Here is an 18,919-nt window from a genome sequence, read left to right as displayed (position 1 = left end):
CTTTTGCCCGGCGTAGTGCAGCAACTCGAAGTGACGTGGACTCCATAAGTCGTTGGAACTTCCCTGCAGAAATATTGAGTTATGCTGCCTTTGTAATCGTCCGTAATTCCGAAAGTATTGCCGGTGCGGGATTTTGTGCACGAACTAGCCTCTCCATTATGTCCTATAAATGTTCGATGGGATCCATGTCGGGCGATCTGGCTGGCCAAGTCGTTCGCTCGAATTGTGGTCCGGTGACATGGCGCACTGTCATCCATAAAAATTCTATCGCTGTTTGGGAACACGAATTTTAGAATTGTAGAACATGTTTTTTGCTCGCGTATCATGTCATTTCTGGAAACCCAGAATCTACTCTGTAGGAATCAACATGGATTCCGGAAACAGCGATCGTGTGAGACCCAACTCGCTTTATTTGTTTGTGAGACCCAGAAAATATTACGTACAGGCTCCAAGGTAGGTGCCATTTTCCTTGACTTCCGGAAGGCGTTCGATACATTTCCGCACCGTCGCATGATAAAGTAAGAGCCTACGGAATATCAGACCAGCTGTGTGGCTGGATTGAAGAGTTTTTAGCAAACAGAACAGCATATTGTTCTCAGTGGAGAGACGTCTACAGACGTTAAAGTAACCTCTGGCGTGCCACAGGGGAGTGTTATAGGACCATTGCCTTTCAAAATATATATAAATGACCTAGTAGATAGTGTCGGAAGTTCCACGCGTATTTTCGCGGATGATGTTGTAGTATACAGAGAAGTTGCAGCATTAGAAAACTGCAGCGAAATGTAGGAAGATCTGCAGCGGATAGGCACTTGGTGCAGGGAGTGGCAACTGACCTTAACATAGACAAATATAATGTATTGCGATTACATAGAAAGAAGTATCCTTTATTGTGTGATTATATGATAGCGGAACAAACACCGGTAGCAGTTACTTCTGTAAAATATTTGGGTGTATGCGTACGGAACGATTTGAAGTGGAATGATCATATAAAATTAATTGTTGGTAAGGGGGGTGCCAGGTTGAGATTCATTGGTAGACTCCTTAGAAAATGTAGTCCATCAACAAAGGAGGTGGCTTACAAAACACTCGTTCGTCCTATACTTGTGTATTGCTCATCAGTGTGGGATCCGTACCAGTTCGGGTTGACGGAGGAGATAGAGAAGATCCAAAGAAGAGCGGCGCGTTTCGTCACAGGGTTATTTGGTAAGCGTGACAGCGTTACGGAGATGTTTAGCAAACTCAAGTGGCACACTCTGCAAGAGAGGCGCTCTGCATCGCGGTGTAGCTTGCTATCCATGTTTCGAGAGGGAGCGTTTCTGTATGAGGTGTCGAATATATTGCTTCCCACTACTTATACCTCCCGAGGAGATCACGAATGTGAAATTAGAGAGATTCGAGCGCGCACGGAGGCTTTCCGACAGTCGTTCTTCCCGCGAACCATACGCGACTGGAACAGGAAAGCGAGGTAATGACAGTGGCACGTGAAGTGACCTCTGCCACACACCGTTGGGTGGCTTGCGGAGTATAAATGTAGATGTAGATGTAGACGTTCATGAATAGCGGCAAATTGTCAGTGATCGGTTGATTTGGACCAGAGGACTCAGTAAATTCCTTCTAAGCAAATACCACACCATTATGGAGCCACCACCAACTTGTGCAGTGCCTTGTTGACAATTTGGGTCCATGGCTTCATAGGATCTGCGGTGCACTCGAACCCTACCATCAGCTGTTACCGACTGAAGTCGGGACGCATCTGACCAGGCCGTGGCGCTCCCATCGTCCAGGGTCTAGCCGATATGGTCCCGAGCAGAGGCGCTACAGGCCATGTCATGCTGTTAGCAAAGGCACTGACGTCCATCATCTGCTGCTATAGCCCATTAAAGCCAGATTTCGCGCCACTGTCCTAACGGACACGTTTGGCATACCTCACACATTGATTTCTACAATTGTTTCATGTAGTGTTGGTTGTCCGTTAACACTGACATCTCTACACAAACGCCTCTAGTCTCGGAGATTCAGTGAAAGCGGTCGGCCACTGCGTTGTTCGTGCACGTAATGCCTGAAATACGGTATTCTCGGCACACAATTGATACAGGCTCTCGGAGTATGGGCTTCCCTAACGATGTACGAAATGGAATGTCCCATGCGTCCAGCTCCAACTGCCAATCCGCGTTCAAAATCTGTTAAATATTCACCTGAATACAAATCACAGCTCCGCCAGTGCGCTGCCCTTTTGATGCCTTGCGTGCACGATACTACCGCTGTCTGTATATGTGCATATCGCTATCCCATTACTTTTATTTCCTCTACGTATAATGTCTGGCGAGATAACCTATGAACCGGATCGGAACTCGAACTGGACACACATCTTTCGGAGGGTAGTATGCTACTAGTCGCTAACTTCTAAAACGTGGCACCACTTCCGCTTCAGACCGGGTTCGAGTTCTGTAAAAGCTTTTCAGTATCCACACCTGCAACTGGTAATCACGAATGATAATTACCATGCAACCGACAGCATCTCGTCGTCGGCTTTCACTAGCAACTAATAGTTCTCAGTTGTCTCGCCATCTTGGACCATCACTTACTTTACGAAGCGCATTCAAAAAGCAGAGGCCGTTTGCTTATTATATTCAAATGTTGGCACCGCAGAACAAACATGCGCGAATGGTGCTCCACATGAAATCGAGCGACGAGTGAGTGGACCAACAACTGCGATCTTGTATACAAATTACGATTGGTGCTCTGGATGACGATTTTCCCATCTTGAACGGACCGCTATTTATATGATAGACACGGAAAAACTATCGCTTGGTGCAATTCTCCACCACTAGCACTTTCACACATCACTGCTGATAGTGATATTGAGGTTCGACTTTATCTCTCCTTGAACTCGAAACTATGACTTCGGGGACAGTCGTTTGAAGATGAAGAACGATTTAAGACAACCGTTGTCAGCATATTTCGTACCTAGCTGAAGAATTTTTGTGCACATTGGTTGAAGAAGTTGGTGCATTGTTGCGAAAATTGCTTAGAAGAGAACGGCGATCGCGTGGAAAAGTAGGTGTGCAGGAAACCAATACCGCATTTTAGAAATTTTTCTAATGAGTAAATATTTTTAATGACTGAACACCCCTTACTTTTGGAATATTCGATATATCGATACAACTTAACAGCATAGGACTGGTTATTTAGCTCAGTGCACTACACGTCTCTCCGTAACCTTCTGTTGAAGAATGAGGGAACTCGTAGCGGCGTGGAGGACAAGAGGCATTTTCAGTCGTCATGAAAGTTTTTCTAGACGTTATGTGGTACTGTCTCCTTCGTTTTGAGCCGTGTCGTTCATTTTCTTTCATCACACAGACGAGATATCTAGAGTTCCAAATTTTCAAAAGACAATTATTTCAGTACTGAAGTAAAATAACCGCAGCAGCATGTCCAGTCTTAGCATGTGTGGCATATTGCGAACGAGATGTAGCAAATGTCGAACCCCTCCCTGCACAAATGATGTTTATAATGCATGTCTTTTCAGTAACGTCGCAGTAATCTGAAAACTCCCAACAATTTTACAAGAGGAACTGCTTTAACTGATCAGCGCCCGAAATGAATATGGTAACGATGTGTATTTGTAATTGCAATTATCGAAATAGAACAACTTTGTATATGAAAATCTGCGATGAAAATAATAGCGTGATCATAATCAAGTAATAATGGCCAAAAACAATTTCATCGCAAAACTGAATTTCCTTTCAGATACCTCATTTTACATTAAACATTTTTGTATGGCCGTAACTTCAATCAGTTGCCCCAAAAGATTGGTGATTTTACTTAATATTGTTCATTCTGGATATAAAATAAATGCCAGTAAATGAAACTTCGTTATGGCTAATAGAAAATACGGTAAGCGTTATGCCACCACACATTCTACATATACAGTGAGTTACAGTAAGCAAACGTCCAGCTCTGTGAAACGATACCAATTCTAGATCGTTCAATCTGGTCACTGTGAGCACCATCGTGGCAATTGCTGAATCACTAGCCGTTCAGCTTAGTTTCTAAGTTGAACACGCACATTGTGATCCACTTTCATGGATGTTTGTGAGAGATAAGTAAATACTGGGATAACATTCACCTTCTTTCCTCAGATTAGTATGAATAAGTGACAGCTGGTTATTTGTGTTAGTGCTAGTGATGTGTAGTGCTGTTACGGATGCTTGATGGCTGTACATACGCCTTCGCTTAAGTACCATGAAGGCTGTCGACGTTAACTTCGTCGTCTGACAGATGAATCGCCGTTGACAGCTTATAGCTCCGTCAATCCACGAGACACTTCAGAAAGGATCTGAATTGAAAGCAGAGCTTAAGTGTACATTCTGGGATTCAGGAACAGTGGTTTTTCCATGCCAGCCACATACTGATTGAAGATGCTGTATATCACCAGGATTCGAAACTGCTACCTCCAGTTAGTTATGCACCCTCACATTCCGCATGCCAGTTAGCAGGCGCTAGAGGAGCTGTGCAGCGCAACTCAGCTGTAAGATGTTGAAGGGTTGCCTGCTGGCAGGCGCGTAGTGGTCTCTGAAGAGTTGTCTCTACACAGTTACATTTTTAAAGTGTTCAACAAAGGGGGTGCACATACGGTGTTGTCATACTGGTGGAGCCTTAGAGGTAGTCTTTCCCATTTTAGTCGTGCGGATCACGTACAGATTTCGTCGAATGTTCCTCCCTGTACACAAGTCGTATTGCACTTCAGATGTGTCAGCCCATGTTGAGTGGGCGTGTCAATAATGTCATTCTTTTGCACATCAAACTGCAAACTGTCGTTTTAGACGACGAAATAAGTGTAAATGAACGCGCCAACGAAAGGGGTGATGTCTCTGACACCTTTTATGACACCAGCTTATGCATTTTCCTGTTGATTATGAGAGGCATTGTGTTGAAAACTCAGCCACCCATAAGAAAACAGCATGATGTCCAACTCTGGGCATTGCGGTTCTCATCTTCATCGCAGAGGCGTCAAGAGAGTGGGTGTAATGATGTTTTCCAGTCGTGACACGTCCATTGCGCCGTTAGACAAAATTGAGCTGAAATTTGCTGCTAGTGTGACCTCACTGATGCACTTACACCTCACATGAACTTCTGAACACCGGTGGTTTTTTCCGTATGTGTACACCTTGCTGTTTAAAGCGTCACAGAGTCCGAGTATGACGTCGGATGACTCCGTGCATTGCAGAGGGACCTCGGAGGCACCTTAGAGCCAAATTTCACACTTTTGCGCCGTAACGGTGGAAAATAACAGAGTGTACAAAAGGTAACCCTTTAAATCTTTTACACAGCACTTATTCAGTTTTACCGTAACATTCGAATAATTGTGAAACAGATGTCTTACTTGATATTGATATTTGTTTTAATTGTTAGGTATTCTTTTCCTTCACTCTCTCACGCAGTTCTGTTTGCTGTTGGCGAGATGGGCAGTGTACAGAACCTGCGCTAGCTCGAAATTGTTTTTTGTATAATACTTAGAACTATTTTTTGAAGCTCTTAAATATTTTTATGTTATTGTATCTTCGGTAAGACGGTATGAAATGTAGTTAAAGATGTGTGTGTGAATGGTAAAACTGTGGAAAAAAACACAGTATTGAGTAGTAGCGTATCTTACAACGAAGTCTTGGGGGAAATGGTGCCAACAACACATTCTTTGTTTTGCGTTAGAGCATGCATTTGGTATGAATTGAGCGGTGCCGTATATATTAATTAAAGACCGGTAAGGGATTGCTTCCTCACCGTTTAATATAGTTACTGAATTAAAGTAGTCCATATCCTGCACTAAACAAGCTTTTCATGCTACGGAGATATTTTGAAGAAAACACCAACAGTGTGTACAGTGTCTTGTTAATGGCTTAGGTCCATGGCCTCGTAGGGTCTGCACCACACTCGATCCCTGCCATCACTCAGTTACCAACTGAAGTAGGGACGCATCTGACCAGGCTACGGCTTTCCAGTCGTCTAGCGTCTAAACGATATGGTCACGAGGCCACGAGAGACGCTACAGGTGACGTCGTGCAATTGGCAAAGGCTCCCGCGTCGGTCGTCTGCTGCCAAAGCCAATTAACACCAAAAATCCCATACTGTCCTAACGGATACGTTCGTTGTACGTCCCAGATTGATCTCTGCGGGTATTTCATGCAGTGTTGGTTGTCTGTTAGCACTGACAACTACGCAACCGCCGTTGCTCTCAGTCGTTACGTGAAGGCCGTCGGCCACTGCGTTGTCCCTGGTGGAAGTTAATGGCTGGAATTTGGTATTTTTGGCACAGGCTTGATACTGTTTATGGCGAAATACTGAATTCTGTAACGATGTACGAAATGGAATGTCCCATGCGTCTAGCTTCAACTACAATTCCGCATTCAAAGTATGTCAACTCCCGGCCATAATCATGTCGGAAACCATTTAACATGAATCACGTGAGTACAAATGCCAGTGAACTGCCCTTTTATACATTTTGTACGCGATACTACCGCTATTTGTGTACAGTAGATGCATATCGCTATCCCATTACTTTTGTCATGTCAGTTAAAGCGAAACAGATTTTTATGACTGTCGCAAAAGACGATATATAAGCTGTATTACTGCAAGGCCTAAAAAGACCTATAGTATTGTTGACAACGCAACGAAACGTTATGTCATCGCTCGCAGCATTTGCCTTCAGATAGATCTTTATTCTTTTCTATCAATATGGAGATAGTTGCTTGGCAGATTTCATAGATTCTATAATGATTCTTTGTCTCTTCTTCTTAAAATATATTAACACTCCGGAGTTAGACATAGGCTGGTCGAAACCGGTTAAGGCACTGTGAAAAGATCATGTGTTCGTGTCGATAAAAAAATGTATATATATAAAAATATATCCTGATAATTTTTTTTAAGAAGGAATTAAAAATTGTTAGATTCACTCCTTTTCTAGATCATTTTCCTGGATAACGCGACCTACATCTATGTTTCGGTAATACAGGTTGCTGCATGCCAAGTCGAGTTAGTTGCTGTTGCCTTCTTGCGCTATACATGCTTCGAGATATGGAATTCGACATTCGAAATCACGCTCAATAAGTACCTATACTTCATGTAAAACGTTAGCTTTGTAAAAAGAGATACAGAGTTGAAAATAATTGTTTCGGGAATAGACGTTCTGCAGCTACACTCTGTTTTTATGAATTTGTCTTTCGTTCATTGCGGATAATTTCGGAGTTGCAGCTCCATCCTCAAGCAGTCATCGTCGCTAAAGTTTCCCAGACGGTCAACGTGGTACTCGGCATCATTAATGGCTAACATTTCGACAAAGTGTATATATATTGTGCCATATAATTACTGAATAATAAACCGTCGTGTGTTTATACTCACTGTTGCAGATGAACCTGGTTGTGACGACATGCATGTTCAGAGTTTTTAATCTGAGATTAATCAACATATGGCACGATCTATGTAATCATTGTCTGATTGTCAGCCACTGCCAAGTAGCAGCGTGCACAGTCTGGGAGACTTAAACGTGCACGATTGCTTGAGAATAGGGCTGCGACCCCGAAGCAAGTCACAGTGAACGAACAACTGTTATCTCCAAAACAAGTACTTTATCGACTACGAAAACCAGTAAGATTCTCAAAAGTAATGGAGAATACCATCAAAAATCTTTAATGAGGAACAGCCACTAAATTTGTGTAAGGAATTTTACACGAAATAGGACTTTCCTCAATCACGCTGAGAGACATAGGCGCACGGATAAGCAGATTTGCCTCCGCTGTCGCTTTTGCTTCTCCGACAAGATTTTGTTGCTCGAGTGCTTCATAACTACGACAGTCAGTCCATAAACAGGTGTTCCTCTGACGCTTGTGGCAGAGGTGAAGAGGCTCCAGGGCGTTATAATCATGAAAGTTTTGTATCGATCTGACGCAGCTAAGTCTGTGGAATTTACAGGCGACGCCGATACTGCTTCGACCTGCTCCTCCGCGGCTACCGAGGTCTCCTGTAGCCGCACTAAGCCTTCTCCGTAATGAAAAGTTGCTACAGGTAATCTCCAGTCAGTGGCGCAATTTGGCAACCGGTATTGATTATCCAAGTAAAAACTGTTGTTTACAATACTGATTCATATGCCTACATTATTTAACGGTTTTATACGTATAAAATTACCTCCAGGCAGCTTTGGTCCGTTCCGTAAACCCTTCGTTTATAAATATTTATAGCTCTGAAATAGGCAACTGTGGCAACATTTTTTCGAGCAAATTTCCATCAAACCTACATATTTATGTTCAGCATAATTAGGAGGCGCTCTCTTTCGTCGGTGTGTCCGTACTGGTTTGTCCAGCGTTCCCTTATGGAACACACAATGCACGCGAATGGCTTGTATTCCTCGAGGGAAGATAGCGCAGACTGCTGAAGTGTCTAGAAGCAGATGTTGACATTCATTGACGTTTCTTGGCTTAATCTTGTTCAGCATCTTTCCTAGAATGGAACAAGAAACGTCTTCGTATCTACGCACGACAGCTTGGCGGAAAGTTCTCGGCACACTTGAGAGATGGCATTAATGTCAATGAAATTTTGGTTTGCTGATCTTCGCACATGTTGCGCAGTAATCTTAATCAAGTGTCAGTTCGTTCTGCTATATTACATACATCAAAAAGCGTTTTGCATCACCTCGGTTCCGAGAGTTCCAGAACATGTACAGAAAATTGGAAAAGAGATCAACATAAACATCATTTCCGTTCTTTTTATTGCTCATGAAAACCACACATTGCATGTTGTACCACCATACAGCGAGACCTTCAGAGGTGGTGCTCCAAATTGCTGTACACATCGGTACCTCTAATACCCAGTAGCACGTCCTCTTGCACTGATGCATGCCTGTATTCGTCGTGGCATATTATCCACAAGATCATGAAGGCACTGTTGGTCCATATTGTCCCACTCCTAAATGGCGATTCGGCGTAGATCCCTCCGAGTGGTTGGTGCCGTCCATAAACAGCCCTTTTCAATCTATCCCAGACATATTCGATACCGTTTGTATCTGGAGAACATGCTGGCCACTCTAATCGAGCGATGTCGTTATTCTGAAGGAAGTCATTCACGAGAATTGCCGTCCATGAAGACGAATGCCTCGCCAATATGCTGCCGATACGGTTGTACTATCGGTCGAAGGATGACATTCACGTATCTTACAGCCGTTACGGCGCCTTCCGTGACCACCAGCGATGTACGTCGGCCCCACGTAATGCCACCCCAAAACAGCAGGGAACCTCCACCTTGCTGCACACGCTGGACAGCAGGTCTAAGGCGTTCAGCCTGACCAGGTTGCTTCCAAACACGTCCCCGACGATTGTCTGGTTGAAGGCATATGCGGTACTCTTCAGTGAAGAGAACGTGATGGCAATCCTGAGCGGTCCATTCGGTGTGTTGTTGGGCTCATCTGTACCGCGTTGCATGGTGTCGTGTGTCGTGGTTGCAAAGATGGACCTCGCCATGGACGTCGGAAGTGAAGTTGCGCATCACGCAGACTATTGCAAACAATTTGAGTCCTTAAACGACGACCTGTAGCTGCACGAAAAGCATTATTCAACATGGTGGCGTTACTGCTGTCAGGGTTCCTCCGAGCCATAATCTGGAGCCAGCGGTCATCCACTACTATAGTAGCGTTTGGGCGGCCTGAGTGAGGCATGTCATCGACAGTTCCTGACTCTATCTCCTCCATGTCCGAAGAACATCGGATGAGGAAATCATTGGTATTTGAACTGAAAATATGTTACAGAATTCTGCTGCAAAACGATGTTCAGGATATTGCTCTGTAATTTTGCAGGTCCTTAATTCTACACTTACATACAGCAGTCACCTTTGCTTTTTCTCAGCCGCTTGCGACTTTTCTCTGCAATGCAAATTAAATAAGGGGCCAGTGCTTTAAAACCAATGGGGATTCCGTCCAGACCTCGTGAATTAATTGATTTTAACTCTTGCAGTTTCTTCTCTATGCCATGTACGCCTATTATTATGTCCTCCATGCACGACTGTCTGCGACGGTCGAACGGTGATATGTTTGCTTGAAACTCCTACGTGGGAGCCTTAGTCCTATCCAGCGATTTTACGTAGGACCAGAATTTTCTTGGTTTCTTTGAAAGATCTTTTGCTAAGGTACGACGGTGGGTGTTGTTGTGTGCTTCGTCCATCGATCTTTTTACAGCCGCACGAATTTCTACTAACTTTTGACAGGGGTCATTTGCGTGTTCCCTTTTGAACGAAGAGTGCAATAACTTTTTCTTCCTCAGCATTTTCCGAATTTCCTTGTTAAAGGACGGTGGGTCTTTCGGGTGTTAATCCACTTACTCAGCGTGTAGTTCTTCAGACCACGATTTACAATGCTTTTAAACTTTGCCCATATTCCTCTCTGCCCATCATACTGGAACTAAATGGTGTCCATTCATTGTTTAAGTGGGATGGTAACAACTGCTTATGTGCCATTTCTAGTCGGAATACTAATAACCATCTTGATTGATATGTTAACTGTTGTAACTGTAGTGGAATCATGATCAATAATCACTGTCCCTATACTGACGCCGTCGATAAGGTCAGTCCTGTTAGTAGTTACATTGTCTGAAATATTTGCGTAAGGGGTGACGAACCAGCTGCTCAAGACAGATTTCAGAAAACGTGTTCAAAAGTATTTCACACAACTGCCTGTTCGTATTATCTGCAATGAATGAATGCATAGACACTTAACTCTATACATTATAAACTGTAGGTTAAAGTTGCCTCCAACTTAAATCGCACGATATAGGTACTTCTGTACTATGAGCGTAGACGTTCTTTGAATGATTTTAAAACTAAGTATTGCTTTTTGCTGCAATTTGGTACATACGTTTTACCTGCATTCTCTATATTTATAAAGTTTGTACTACAAGACTGGAAAATGAGCATTGTCTGAAACCGGCCGCTTCTTGATAGATATTATTAACAGCAGCTTACAGTGTTACATGGCGTTGTCATATTTACTGCCTTCCTTTTTCATGGCTTATTCTTGTTTCACAAATGCCGTCACTTTGTAAAGCCCAACTGTCAAATAATGTTTACAACACGAACAGAAACGTATTACACACTTGTTTATGCTTGGTGCTCTCCGTGACTATTGTTAATTCTTCCCTCACACTCAAAACTTGTGGCTCAACAGCCTGTTAAACCATACGTGACGTTTTCTCTGTTACAGGAACGCAATGGACGAGCGAAGACGGACTCACTACATGCAGTACTCGTAGAGACTACTAGGTAAGTTGATGGACCGCTGCTTAGTCCGTTCCTATTTGCATTTGTGCTCGCTGACGGTGATAACTGTCCGATGCAGTGCTACCTGCTATTTTTTTAAACAACAACAAAATACAACGGTGGAGGGCTCTCTTAATACTTTACAGTGACTTCACTGCATCAGTTAACCTATTGTGATGTAGGAGGCGGTCGTGGTAAGCCACGTGAACTAGTAGTATAATTAAGTGCTACAAAATGGTCTGCCTGTTGAACAGCTGACACAGGTTGTTACAGTAGCCTCGCTTCCGATCGTTTGTTTTCAGATGTAAATTGTCTGACAGAAAAAGTGTGCTGCAAACCGCGCATTGTGAAAAGTAAACGCTAGTTTCAAAGTGATTATCACAAAATATTCTAATTAGGAACGTATAAAAGCCACAACCCGTATTTTGTGTTCTTTTGCCCAAATAGTCACGGTTTTGAACTATCTGCTTGGATTTTTTGCAGTTTGAATTTAAGCTAGCACACTTCAAGTTTTCATCGCTTAGTACGTTCAACATAGATTCAACAAGCCATATACTTTGCTGTGGGAAGAAGTGTTAGTCATCGGGTATGAATCACTGTAAGACTTTTTTGGGGGTGCGTGGTTGGCTTTCAGAAATTACGAATCGTTTAGACATTGCATTGAAAAACAATAATGTACTCCAGTATTCCGAATCGTACCCCTGAGGTCAGAAGTGTTTCACAGTATATCTAAAATACTGTTAATGTTTTTTTAAAAGTTATTTTCATATATATTGTAAGGCCAAACTGAGCACTTCAGCCTATTTCTTAATGAGGCATCGCAAGTCTGATACCTACAAAACAAGGCATTGAGCCGGTTTAATGTCTTCATTTCGCATAGTTATCGTTATGCTTTACTTAAATTAAGTATCATGGCATTCGAAAAATGTATAATATGTAATACTGGTTTTATAGTTGCATATTTGACTACCGTGAACATGCTCCTGGACTGAAACCAGTCGGTAAATAAACTGCTTTGGAGTCAGCATTTGTGTTTCCTACAGTTTGTGTGTGCTGATACCTGCCTAGACGAGATGTTTAAATTATCAGATCATCGTCAGAAGACATTTGATACTGATGTTTCCTTTTTGTCCCCACGTTTATTCCGTGATATCTTTCTGCAGTGTATCGAATATCTTACCAGATTGAGTTTGTTACTTTGGTATCCACACCTCCACACCATGTTCACGTACCACATTGAACACGTCAATGCGATTGAGTCGCAGGCTTTAAATAAATAATTATGTAAATGTATACGAACTTCACGTGTGTGGATCGACTGGTATGGTGAGATTTCAGGTTGTTGTACATACTATCAGCCTTTTCGAAATAACACATGGGAATCAGATATCTTTCACACTTTTCTAAATAAATAACTCCGTCTTTAGTGACAGGCCGAGAAACATTTTTCATGCCATTGTAGCTTTATAGTCTCCGTTACATTGTTCATCTACTTAGAGTGTGTACTGGAGTTTGATTTCTGACTGCGTCATCTGCATGCATACATATTTTTCTTTTTGCACCTGTACGATTATCTATACTCATATGCTCCACAAGCCACCATGGCGAAGGGCTGTAATGTGTCGCAGACGCTGTTTCTCTAAAGTTTCAGAACAGTATTTGATGCAATTAATGTCTGCTTCCCTCCTGGAATTAGCATTTGGGTTCATGGAGCAGTACAATAATACCTGCGTGTTGATGGGACCTACCGGTCACAAATCTAGTTGCACACCTCTGAACTGCTTCTGGTGAAGGTCCCAAACACTCGAGCCGCATTGAAGATTGGGTTGCACTAGTGTTCTATATGCGGTATCCTTTATAAATGACCCGCACTTTCCCACATGTTTCACTTTGCACCGATGTGGTCATTCCCTTCCCTTCAACCGGCCTTTCGTGCACGCTTTGTTTCATGTCGTTTTCGAACGTTATGGCCATGTATTTAATCGATACGCCTGAGTCAAGCAGCACATCAATAATAATGCATTCGAACATCGCATAATCGTGTTTCCTACTCGTCTCCATTAACCTAGAGTATTCCACATTCATAACAAGTTGCCATCGATAACACAAAATAGAAATTCTGTCCACCTCATCATGCATCAGCTTACAGGCATCCAACGACGAAGTTTTCCCGTACACGGCGGTGTCATTTGCGAAAGTTGTACATTGCTGCTCACATCGTTTCCGTATGCAGAGGAGAAAAGTCGCACTTCCCTGAGACAGTGCTGACAACATCCGTATCTGTGAGCGTTGAACACTCGCTGTCCAGGACAACGTATTGGGTTTTGTTGCTTAAGTAGTCGACCCACTCACATAACTGAGAAACTACTCCGTGTGCTTGGACCCTCGCGTGGCAGTGTGTCAAACGTGAAATCTTACCTTTCGGAGTGCAACGTAACCCAAAATGAAACACGCCAAAGGACTGGGCCGGGGTTTTAAGTACATGTCGTACACCATTTAAAAACCTTAATTACCATTAAAAAAAACACTATATGTACTAACATACAATTCCAGAGATCAGCAGCAATTACATTAAACAGCGAGTAAAAAGGGAACAACAGTTTGGATAACAACAGTTGCAAAATGAAACAGGGCCTTTTTTTCGAATTATTGTTCTTCATAGCCCATAAAACTAGAAATCTCTAATGTCAGATAACGACCAAATTTTATCATTTAAACCACAGATTGTTTGTATTTTGACAAAGTGCTCAGCTTGGGAGAACAGTAACGGCCGCAAATAAGTCAAATGCAGTTCTCCATAACATTAGACAAGAACATTACAAACTTGCTCCACTGGGCTGACTCAACACTCAAGCAACCATAAAGCTAAGGCGCAATGGCCTGACTTTTAGAGTTCTGAAAAAAAAAAACGGAATGTCAAGACTAGGCGCTGCCTCTGTATCCCCAGCGGTAAATAAATTCCGGCACCGTAGCTAACCTTAGAATGCAACTAGTGGAAGAACAAGTTTAATATTTGGCGCTGCGGCCTTTTTCCTTAAAAACAGTATCAAGGAACTCTTTAACACGCGCGGGAGCGGTCTGAACGAACAACGGCGGCCGGAATGTTCGGCTGAGATAAATCCCTGAAGCACAAGGTTTAAGCAACGCAATGCAGGTTATATACTTTGCCTCTTACAATATTTGACTGATGAAACCAAACAATAAATAGAACCCAACAGGGCGATAAACTGACAAAATAAGGAATAACTAAGAACAGTCTGTTTGCATCTAGGTACCGCGACTACTAAATACGGTCAACCGTGACCAAACCAAGCGCCGAGTACCAAAAGGCAGTTCCGTTTACAGCTCCACCATGGAAGGAAAATAAACTACTAAACTAAAAGAATGAGCAGTATACAACATACTAATTAAAAAGAAGTTGGGCAAGTTTAATAACGTATTATACTGTTAAAACAAGGGGTACCAAACTGGCGTAGCATAACTGGCCGCTTAGACCCTTAGGATGAGATAAACAGCCGTTACATAATTACTAGATTGCAATTACGTAAGTTAGCGAGCGACGACCTCCATTGACCGCCTAGGCCTTTCCAATGAAGAAAACAGTAGTTACATGAAACAGTTAATAGATTACAATTACATAACTTAGCGAGCTGCGATTTCGCCGGAGATGATGCAGGCCGGCGTGGCGTGTAGAAGCACAACCGCAAAGGCACTACGTGAAAGAGTACCATAAAGCGCCATACGACACTGTCCAAGACGCGCCTTTCATTTGTCCAGCGTCAATGTCCAGGCCACCGCTGCACGCTCAACACTGCCGCAGTTACACCGCTCAGCGAGATGGCTGAAGCAGAGTAAACGTGTTATAGTACATACGCCCTGTGAGTATCACAAAACAAGGTAGAAGAATAAATCAATAATTCCAGAATTACTGCCGAACTTGGGCTAAAAAACCTAAATAGGCAGAAATGTGCAACTCAACTCGACTGTTCTCCTATTTATAAAGTTACTGGGAACGAGAGAGGCTTTCAGACAAGAAGAGGGTCTCGGAGTCAAATCAAATGGCTGTGAGCACTACGGGACTTAACTTTTGAGTTAATCAGTCCTCTAGACTTAGAACTACTTAACCCTAACTAACCTGCCCGAGGCAGGATTCGAACCTGCGACCGCAGCAGCAGCGTGGTTCCAGACTGAAGCGCCTAGACGGCTCGGCCGCAACGACCGGCTCTCGGAGTCAAAATTCACACTAGACGAACAAGCAACAAGCAGCAAGTGGACTTAATTCTGCAGCCAGGAATCGGCTGCTATGCGCAACTAGATTGCCACACAGCAAGTTAACTAATTTACGAAGATTTGAGTGAGCTCTACACTAAGAAAGGGCGTGATCCCAAAAAGCAGTTGTATACACACAAACTTCCCAAAGACAGTATGGCTCGTCACATATTCGGTTCACGTGACCCCTTGACTCTGATAGAGTTGGCGTCGTCACCCGAGTACCGCCGGTGCCAGCTCACTGCTCCACACGGCGACGCCTCGCTTCCCCGATCGCGAATCCACCCTACATGAACAGCACACTCTATACCGCGGCTGTGAGATCATGCGGACGAGGCGGACAATTTGCAAAAGCAAAGGGAGCCGACACGGCTCAGAATGCTTTACGGAAAGCAAAAAATATGCAGTCTACCTGTTGCCCAAATACACGGTTCTCAAATATCGACCGAGAAAGGGCAAGTTGAGTTTTGTAGGCGCAGTGTGTTCTATATCTGTGTAGATTTATGCATAGAAGTTTTTCTCTGTCAAAGAAATGTATTATATTTGAACAGAATATGCTCAGGAATTCATCAGAAAACCGAAGTTGGTATTGGGCTGTGGTTTTGGGGTTATTTCTTTTACCCTTCTTATGTAGAGAGTCACATGCGCATTTCTCTAGTCACTTATGCAAGCTAAATAGGAAAGAAATGCCGAAGAGTACTCTCTGTAAAACAGAATTGGGATTCTCTCTGGACGTGGCGTCGTCGTCTTTGTTTTTAAATCTGTCAGCTGCTTTTCAATGCAACGGATGCCTCCACTAAGGAGATACAAATCATGGGATTCCTCCTAATATCGTGTCGGGCCTTCTTTTACCCGGTGTAGTGCAACAACTCGGCGTGGAATGGATTTATGAGTCCAGCCCTTCCACATGTTACTCAACAAACCTTTGGAAAATTCCTGCAGAAATATTGAGCGATGCTGCCTCTATAACCGTTCATAATTGCGAAAGTGTTGCCGATGCAGGATTTTCTGCATTAACTGACCTCCGAATGATGTTCCATAAATGTTGTATGTGATTCATATTGAGCGGTCTGGGTGGCCAAATTAATCGCGCGAATTGTCCTGAATGTTCTTGAAAGCAATCGCTAACGTTTGTGGTCCTGTGACATGGCCCATTGTCATCCATAAAAATTCCATCGTTTTTTGAAGTCCATGAGAGGCTGCAAATGGTCGCCAAGTAGTTCAGTTGGACCAGAGGAGCCAGTCCATTCCATGTAAACAAAGCCCTCACCGTTATGGAACCACCACCAGTGTACACAGTGCCTTGTTAACAACTTGGGTCCATGGCTTCGTAGTGTCTGCACCGCACCCGAAGCCTGCCATCACCCGTTACCAACTAAAATCGGGACTCATCTGTTCAGGCCGTGACTTTCTACTCATCTTGGGTCCAACATATTTGATCACGAGCCCGGGAGAGGCGCTGCAGTTGATATCGTGCTGTTAGCAAAGGCTCTTACGTCTTTCGTTTGCTGAAATAGCCCATTAAAGCCAAATTTCCGCGCGCTCTCCGAACGGGTACGTTCGTCGTACTCCCACAGGCAACTCGATTCAAACGCCGCTGCTCTCGGTTGTTACGTGAAGGGCGTCGGCCACTACGTTGTCCGTGGTGAGAGGTAATGGCTCAAATTTGGTATTCTCGGCACACTCTTGTGTATCTCGGAATATTGAATATCTCAACGGCTTGCGAAATGTACCGTCCCACGCGTCTGGTTCCCATTACCATTCCTCGTTCAATATCTGTTAATTCCCGTCGTGCGTCCATAATCAAGTCGGACACCTTTTCACACCTTTGTACAAATTACAGCTGTGTATTTCTGTACTCTCCATGCAGGAGTTGGTGTAACGGTCAGACAATGGTACATGTGTACGATTCTCATGAGTGAATATTTTTTGAAACGCGATTTTAAAAGGAGACGGCAAAGGGAAGAAGTTTTCCTTTCGCCGCACCAGACGTGCCTACCTGTCACCTGTCCGGCCAAGTTAGTTGTTGAACGCGCATCTTAACTCTAGCCTTTGGGGACTGTGAGTTGCTCCGTGTTGATCAGTCTAACTGTGAGGTGAAGTGAGGAAGAGAGGGCCGCTGGACCAGCAGCAGCGGAACAAGTTGTGACGGAGGGAGCGTGCGCGGCGGTGCGCGGTAGCCGTCGGATGGGATGGGACGGGATGTGATGGGGTGGGGTGGGATGGGACGGTGTGTGAACAGCGGCGCAGGAATGCGGAGCCGCCGGCAGCCGGCCGGCGCCGCCGATCACAATAATCCCGGTGGCGGCGGCGGGCAGATTGCAGGTGTGGCCAGATTACAGCCTCCGTCCCGCGCGGCTACCGGTAGATGACCGGCTGCGGCCGCGCTCCCAGCCCGCTATTACCGCGAATAAAAATTTAAATATCCGCCGCGCCGCCCCGCTACTTGCTACTCGTCTTTCCCTCCAGGTGAGCTCATACGCCCGAAATAAGAGTAGAGAGACAGAAACTGGCGCACGATAATTTTTAATAAATACGAGATTGTCGTTCGCGTTCCGGTCGTTTCTTTCTCCTTTTTTCCCCCCCGGCCTTCTTTTTCTTGCCTGCCTGTGGACTGTCTGCAGGGCAGAGGAGGGGCCGTGTCTGGGCAGTGCCCGGGTTTTGCGCTTTTTGCCGCGCCCGTAATGGCGCCAGCCGGCGCGGCTCGTCCGCTCATCGGCTGAGCGGGGCCCAATTCACGGTACTGCCGCCGAATAATAAGGCGCGAATCGTCCCCACTCCGGCAGAGCGCGTGCGGTTGCTTTCGCGCGCGGCTTTCGTCAGCTTCGCGGCACGTCCTGTCAGGAGTGGGAGTGACGGAACGGTCGGCCTTGCTCCACTGTTCAAGCTCCTTTGTACACAAGCGACTCGCTTGTCTCTATCAACTACTCGCGGCAAGTGAGTCTACAGCGCCCCTGGTGCGTTATGCCTCTACTTAACAAGGGAGATCCACAGGGATGGGATCGACCCAAGTCCCAGGTATCACACCTGCACTGTGGTGTACCCTGATTTGTGAGTGATCGAGGAAAAAGGTTCTCTCGGTGACCCAGTGGAGCTTTGGAAATAACTCTGATTTTGAAAATGGCGCCGTAGATTAGTGTGAAGTTGTTTAACTGGTGTGCTGACGGTTATGGATTCGAATCCCATCAGATGCTAAACTTTATTTAAAAAATCATCACCAATATGACTGTTATCGTTATTTACAGTCAATTAATTCTTTTAAATAGAAGTTATTTCGTTTCTAATCCTTTCCTGCGTAAGTTTAATTATCGTGTAAATATTTTTATTTGCTCTAAGTATTGTCCCCTTTATTACTTTT

General features: G+C 44.2%; 1 protein-coding gene across 10 annotated transcripts in view; it reads left to right on the top strand.

Moving 5' to 3' along the window:
- The window catches only part of LOC126267252 (protein bric-a-brac 1-like), a 1,659,048-nt gene that overhangs the window by 368,694 nt on the left and 1,271,435 nt on the right, over positions 1 to 18,919 (top strand). For all 10 annotated transcript variants that reach the window (XM_049972274.1, XM_049972281.1, XM_049972280.1 and 7 more), the window contains exon 6: positions 11,237 to 11,295. The gene's annotated coding sequence lies outside the window, so the exon portion shown is untranslated. The remainder of the gene's footprint in view (positions 1 to 11,236; positions 11,296 to 18,919) is intronic.

Source organism: Schistocerca gregaria, chromosome 4 (genome assembly GCF_023897955.1).
Source record: "Schistocerca gregaria isolate iqSchGreg1 chromosome 4, iqSchGreg1.2, whole genome shotgun sequence".
Classification (NCBI taxonomy): domain Eukaryota; kingdom Metazoa; phylum Arthropoda; class Insecta; order Orthoptera; family Acrididae; genus Schistocerca; species Schistocerca gregaria.
This window is presented reverse-complemented; position numbering and strand designations above follow the sequence as displayed.